The 6,108-nt window shown below is 43.8% G+C and overlaps 4 non-coding genes across 4 annotated transcripts; 2 read left to right on the top strand and 2 right to left on the bottom strand.

Moving 5' to 3' along the window:
- Positions 1-2,602: 2,602 nt before the first annotated feature.
- TRNAV-UAC lies at positions 2,603-2,675 on the bottom strand. Its single transcript has one exon. It is a non-coding gene; the product is annotated as a tRNA-Val (tRNA).
- Positions 2,676-2,931: 256 nt separating this feature from the next.
- Positions 2,932-3,004, bottom strand: TRNAV-UAC. Its single transcript has one exon. It is a non-coding gene; the product is annotated as a tRNA-Val (tRNA).
- A 262-nt stretch (positions 3,005-3,266) lies between these two features.
- On the top strand, positions 3,267-3,352 carry TRNAR-UCU. Its single transcript is given in 2 exon segments — positions 3,267-3,303; positions 3,317-3,352. It is a non-coding gene; the product is annotated as a tRNA-Arg (tRNA).
- Positions 3,353-3,733: 381 nt separating this feature from the next.
- On the top strand, positions 3,734-3,816 carry TRNAL-UAA. Its single transcript has one exon. It is a non-coding gene; the product is annotated as a tRNA-Leu (tRNA).
- Positions 3,817-6,108: the final 2,292 nt, after the last annotated feature.

The raw sequence follows: 6,108 nt of genomic DNA, 5'->3' as shown, positions 1-6,108 counted from the left end.
CTATCTCAAAAAAAAAAAAAAAAAAAGAATCATGTGCCTATTACAGACAGGGAGCTGGCTGGGTGCTGACAGAGACTCCTCCTTGACCAAATGCTAGGCAGGCTTCTCTGAGCCCTCTTCTCCACTGGAGGCTCTGTCCTGTCCTCAGCCTCCCTATAGCCCAGTTTTAGCAAGAATCCCAGTAACTCAGTTTATTGAGCATCTCCCCTACTCAAGAGGTATCTGCTGATCATCCTGGCCTGACTTCAGCAAGAATCCTGTTAATTTAATTTAGCCACAATCCTTCTTACCCTTGCTGTCTCCTCTTAGTAATTTTCCGTCCACTGACCCCACCCTGCCCCCAACTCTGCTCACTGGCCATAAATCCCCAGCCGTCTTCACTGTGTCTGGAGTGGAGCCCAATCTGTCTTTTCTTTTGCAATAATCTTGAAACCTATTGCAATAGTCCTAAATACAGTTTTCCTTACTTTTTAACGAGTGTCAGAATGATGTTTTTCTTTAAGAATACCTGGGGGTGGGAGACGGGATAGGGATGGCAAAGATATAAAAATAAGTAACAAGATGCCTGGCTTCATGGGCCTTCGCACTATAAAATTGAATGGGGGCTGGAAGGAAGGAGTGACCTGCTCCACTGAGGCTGGGGCTGAAGTCAAGAAAGCATTACAGAGGAAGTTGTGTCATGAACTATCATAAACAGGGAGTCGTTGGGCTTTAAATGTGGTAATGAGGAGAGGGAAAGAACTCCAGAAAGGCTCCAAGGGCTGGAGCACCAGGGAAGGGAGGAAATGAGACATGAGACAGGCTGGAGAGACACCAAGTCTCAGAGGGCTTTTGGGGGAAAAGGGGATGGGGACATGGGAAGTCACTCTGATTGCCACACTAATTAACCTAAGGAACACAGAAAAGCAGAAGGAAGAGGGTTTGATTAATCCAAGGAGTACAAGCAGGAAAGCCTAGGTTAGCAGAACTTCTGGAAAGTTCTAAGGAAAGAACATTAAGCAACAAGTAACTGGCAGTTAAATTTCTGGAATCTGTGTGATTTTACCAAATTTACTGATTTACACACATAACACCCAATCCTCCAGAGTACTTTAAATTCCCTTTATGGGCAAAAATATAATCAAAGGCAAATGGCAAGTCTGGGAAATACATTGGCAAAACATGGTCTAAATGTGAATCTACAAAGAGCACCTAAAGATCAATAAGGAAACACTAACAATATAGTAGAAAATTGGACAAAAAGAGGTGAAAAGAAGTAGGAAGGAGGAAAGGAAGGAAGTAAGGAAAGTTTTAAGCACATGAAAAGCATTCAGTCTTACAATAAAAGGCAGTAGAATAAACCATTTTCACCTTCAAACAAAGACACAAAACTCTTTAATACTTTTTATTTGTGAGAGACTGAGGAAAAGCCAGCGCTCTCGTGTTGGTGGGAGTGTAATTTGACACAAGTTCTTTAGCGTTGTATGTTTTCTTTAGTGTTGAAAGTAGCAATGTTTATAGAAACAACAAATGTGTGCCCAACAATGAATTTTCTAAGACAAAAAGGCCATCCTCTGCTTGCTTGGGTTGGCACTCTGTTCTGTCCCTGACCAGTGGTGTAGCCCCGGGCAATTACTGAACCTTAAACCTCTCTCTGCTTCCTCTTCCTCACCTGCAAAATGGGATAGATAGTAATCGAGTCATCACCAACACTGAGTCCGCTGAGACCGTACCTCTCACGTAAGTGCCTATTCAAGATTTTTCTATTATTATTCTGCAGTCTCCTGTCTAAAACCAATGAACGAGGAAAGCCACTACGGCATTGTCCCTGAGACTAGATGCGATTTAATTGTTCATCAAAAGACACAGACTAAAGAATTGTGATATATTGAAACAGAGGAAGTGAAAGCGTGAGCGAAGACTTACGATTGAAACAGGAAGATTTTCAGAATATTGTTGGGGAGATAAATGGGAGCCGTGATATGCTATGATATGCTCCTCTTATATGAAAAGCACAAAAGTGGCTTATAAAGTAAATGTACATTTGTACTGGTGAATGCATAGACTATTTCTAGATGGTCGCAAAAGAAACTGCTAACAGTTGAAAGGTGGGAGGCAGACATCACTGCAACCAAGCGCGGGAGTTTTAATTATTTGTCTTGGGCATGAAATTAATTTTTCAAAAAGTAAATTTAGTTCGAATAAAAGAGGCCAGTGGAGCTGGAGTTAATCTAGAAAGAAGGGGCAGCCTTCAAGATGCCCTTCGACTTCGCGGTGGCGACTTCTAGGACGGCCCTCGCCCGGTTTAGGACGAGGTAGCAGCTGCGCGAAGGGGCCGCGCGCAGCCACCGGGTGATCCGCGAGCCGGCAGGCGGGAGAGCGCAGGCGTGGAGGCGCGCGACGCCTCGAGCCGGGCGGAGCCGCCTGCACCTCCCGAGAGGCGCCACACGGGGGCAGCCTTGGAGCGAGAGAGCGCGCGGAGCGCTAAACGGAACCGGGTTGACGCAGTCGGGCGTGGCGCACCTCAGACCCCGGCGAAAACGTAGCGCCTTCAGCTTCACCGGGCGACACCCAAGATTTTGCTCCCAAAAGGAAACCATAAAACGAAAAGGTAAACCCCCTGTGGTTCCACTGGGGCTCGAACCCAGGACCTTCTGCGTGTAAAGCAGACGTGATAACCGCTACACTATGGAACCACATGTGAGAAAGTAGCTCCAGGAAAGGCAATTATAGTCAAAGACACTTTAGCGCTGGGACATAAGATTAAGATTTAATATTCGGTGATTGCTCAGGGACAAAAACTTTCAAAGGGATTCCAGATTTCCAGTGGTAAAAGGAACGGGACAGCAGAGACACCGTTGAAACGGCTGCGTCTCCAGCCTCCCGAAGTAAAACCCAAAATCACGCTCCCGAAATGTAACATTAACTCGGGAAAGAAAATGGCTCCTGTCATGGTTCCACTGGGGCTCGAACCCAGGACCTTCTGCGTGTAAAGCAGACGTGATAACCGCTACACTATGGAACCACACGCGGTGTTATTGCCTCAGGGTTTAGTAATTGCATATAAAGAATTTTAATGCTACCAAAATGACACTAAGATATGATGTTCAGCCATTGTACATGGGAAGAGAAACTTTCAAAAGGATTTCTGACTTTCCGGTCCAACTTCCATCCACGGTTTTCATCGGCCACAAGGCCCCACAGCTCCTTGGAAAGACAGCGTCCTGCTCCCGGGCTTGCACCGCTTCTTCCCTAATGTATGAAGCGCGGAAGGATTGTCCCTATCGGGCTCTGTGGCGCAATGGATAGCGCATTGGACTTCTAGACCGTTGGAGGCATTCAAAGGTTGTGGGTTCGAGTCCCACCAGAGTCGCTTTTCTTTCCTTATAGGAAAGTGAGAGAAGAAAGGAAACTTGGGAAATTAGATAAAACAAAAAAAACCTTACCTTTTAAAATGTCCAGTCTGACTGGCCTATCTTGAAAAGGAAGGAAACTAATTGCAGTTCCTTGTTATGTCCCCTCGCTTGAAGGTGTCAGGAATCCCGCTTCTCCAGCCTTTTGTCAGTCGCTTTCACGTGGCTCCAGTTTCTGGTGATGTGATGATGAAATTAGAGAGAGATGATAAAAGTTACTAAGTTTTTTTCATATTATTCTTTTACATCAGGAATAAAAATAATTTTTAAATTGTTGTAAAACTTTTTAGTCGCTCAATATTGTCAGAGTTGCCCAAAACTAAAAGTATAGTCAGTCAAATACCAGAATGGCCGAGTGGTTAAGGCGTTGGACTTAAGATCCAATGGATTCATATCCGCGTGGGTTCGAACCCCACTTCTGGTAAGGGCTAGCTGTTTTTTCCAAGGAAAACAAAGTTTTTCTTTCCAAATTCCTAGTTGTCAATTTTGCAATTTGAGGCGTCCAAATGACAGTATCCAACACAGGCTGAGTGAGTCATTAAGTGACAATAACATTTCAACCAAAAAGGTAATGTCTTTTTCCAGACACAGAAACTATAGCGACATCTTCAGAATGGATGGTTTGGAAGGTACAAAGAAAACATCTGAAACTACACCTGGGGGAGGCGGAGAGCAGACAGCGAGAGACAACACTGTGCTGTGAAAACGTTCACTCTTAGCTAACAGTTATTTCTTGAGATCCTAGGTACCAAGTACGGTTCTAAAGGCCATGGCTGTGGGGCTGCAGTTTTGGGGTTTTGTTTGTCTGTCTTCAAAGCAAAATATAAAATAACAACAAAAAAGGCAAAGTCCTTACCAACAGGTTACTGCCCAGTGACACTTACATGACAAAGTGACGGAAGGAAGAGATGGTTTATAAAAAGTTGACAAATAAATAGAATTTCATACAGTCATAAGCACTAGAGAGAAAAAAACAAGGCAGCACAAAAGTGACATAGAACTTTTTCAGGACAAACTTATTACATTTGATTATGAAAATCGTTCACCTTGACAGGAATGTTCTTCCTCTCTCTCTACCAAACTTCCAAAGACCGATTATGCCCCTCCTCCTCCACTAAAAACCTTCCCTGACCAATGACTTCATTCAACTATCCATTCATTCATTCATTCAAAGACAGTTTTTGAGAGCTTTGCAGTTAGGCACTGACCGAGGCTTTGGGGATATACAGAGAGTTCCTGTCCTCACAGCAGAAACACTCTAGGAGGAAAGACAGACCCATTAAACAGGTGCTTAAGGTAGATTGTGATGAGTACAGCAAGAGGGACAGGCTCAGGGCCTCCAGTTCCTAACTCCATCTGGAGAGGACCAAGCAGGGAACCTTGGGGTGACTCCTGAGCCCTGTCTGTAAGGATCAGCCAGAACTTCCCAAACCAAAGGAGATGAGAAAATGGGAAGAAAGTGGCATTTCTAGATGAGGGGAGAGGGGCAGGAAAAAAAGAACTGTGGAGTGTTCAATGAGATACAAACAAGTCCAGTTACTGCTGTGTGTTAAACAGACCTGTGCCACACCATGAACACTCGATACAGTTATACAGTGTCTGGTGCCTGTCAGTCTGGTCTCTTAGTAGAACAGGAAACAGGTCTTCATGCTCTCTGTCATTCAAAGCTGTACTCAGCAGCCATTGTGTCCCTGACACTGTTGTAAGGAGTGGAGGTTCAAAGGTTTGAAGCGGAACAGGCCAGAGGCTCATAACTCCCCTTGGGGATTGACCTCATGGCACAGGCAGCCCCTTTCCAGGGAGTCTGGCTTTGGTTTTCTTGGGTGAACAGAGACTTCCCATGTGATGCTTAGGGATCCACGTCTTCATTTGTGGAAACTGTACCTAATACATTTGTGATTTTTCAATACCAACAACTCTTCTCCAAAACAATGAGGCATGGAGAGACCCCCACTGAGGAGAAAGTTGGTGGGTTTTTTTTTCTTCTTCTTCTTTTTCTTGTCTTCTGGGTAACAAAAAGTTTGTGCTTTAACCTTTTTCTACTGGATCCTTAGAAAACACAGCATCAAGGAAGCTTTGATCTGAGGCGCTACCAGAAGCGTGGAATAATTTCACAGATCACATTTTTTCATTTATTTCATTACAAAAGTAACACATGCTTTTTAAAGATCAAATACAGATATACATAAAGAAAATGAGAGCTTCCTCTCACACGCTTCATTGCCATTCCCCAAAAAGATTGTGCTCTATCCTTATAGATCTGCTATATATGCAAACAACATATATATCTACATACATAAAATTAAAGGATATATGTACGTATGTTCATATACATAAATTCTTTAGTTTTTTCACAAACATTACACCATACATATTGTTTGGCACACTATATCCTTTTTGCTTAACATAACATGGATATCTTTCCATATGATTATTTTTTCAATCTTTGCCTACTGCTCTCCTGCTGTGTTTCTCCATAAAGAAACGCAAACCGCATCGTTCCCGCACACAGTGTCTTTGAACGCCAAGGAGAGCTAAAATGGGCGTGAGGCTCCACCTTACACGACTCCGAGTCCCCCCTTTCAAGAGATCTTACCCAATGCCTTAAGGAATGACATGGCAAAGAAGTTATGAAGGAACAGGACGAATTACAGGATTGACTAATTAGGGACGTCCGGGACACAGTTGCCAAGGTAACAGGACTCTCTAAAAAGGT

This window comes from Propithecus coquereli, unplaced genomic scaffold, assembly GCF_000956105.1.
Source record: "Propithecus coquereli isolate 6110/MARCELLA unplaced genomic scaffold, Pcoq_1.0 Scaffold202, whole genome shotgun sequence".
Taxonomy (NCBI): Eukaryota; Metazoa; Chordata; class Mammalia; order Primates; family Indriidae; genus Propithecus; species Propithecus coquereli.
This window is presented reverse-complemented; position numbering and strand designations above follow the sequence as displayed.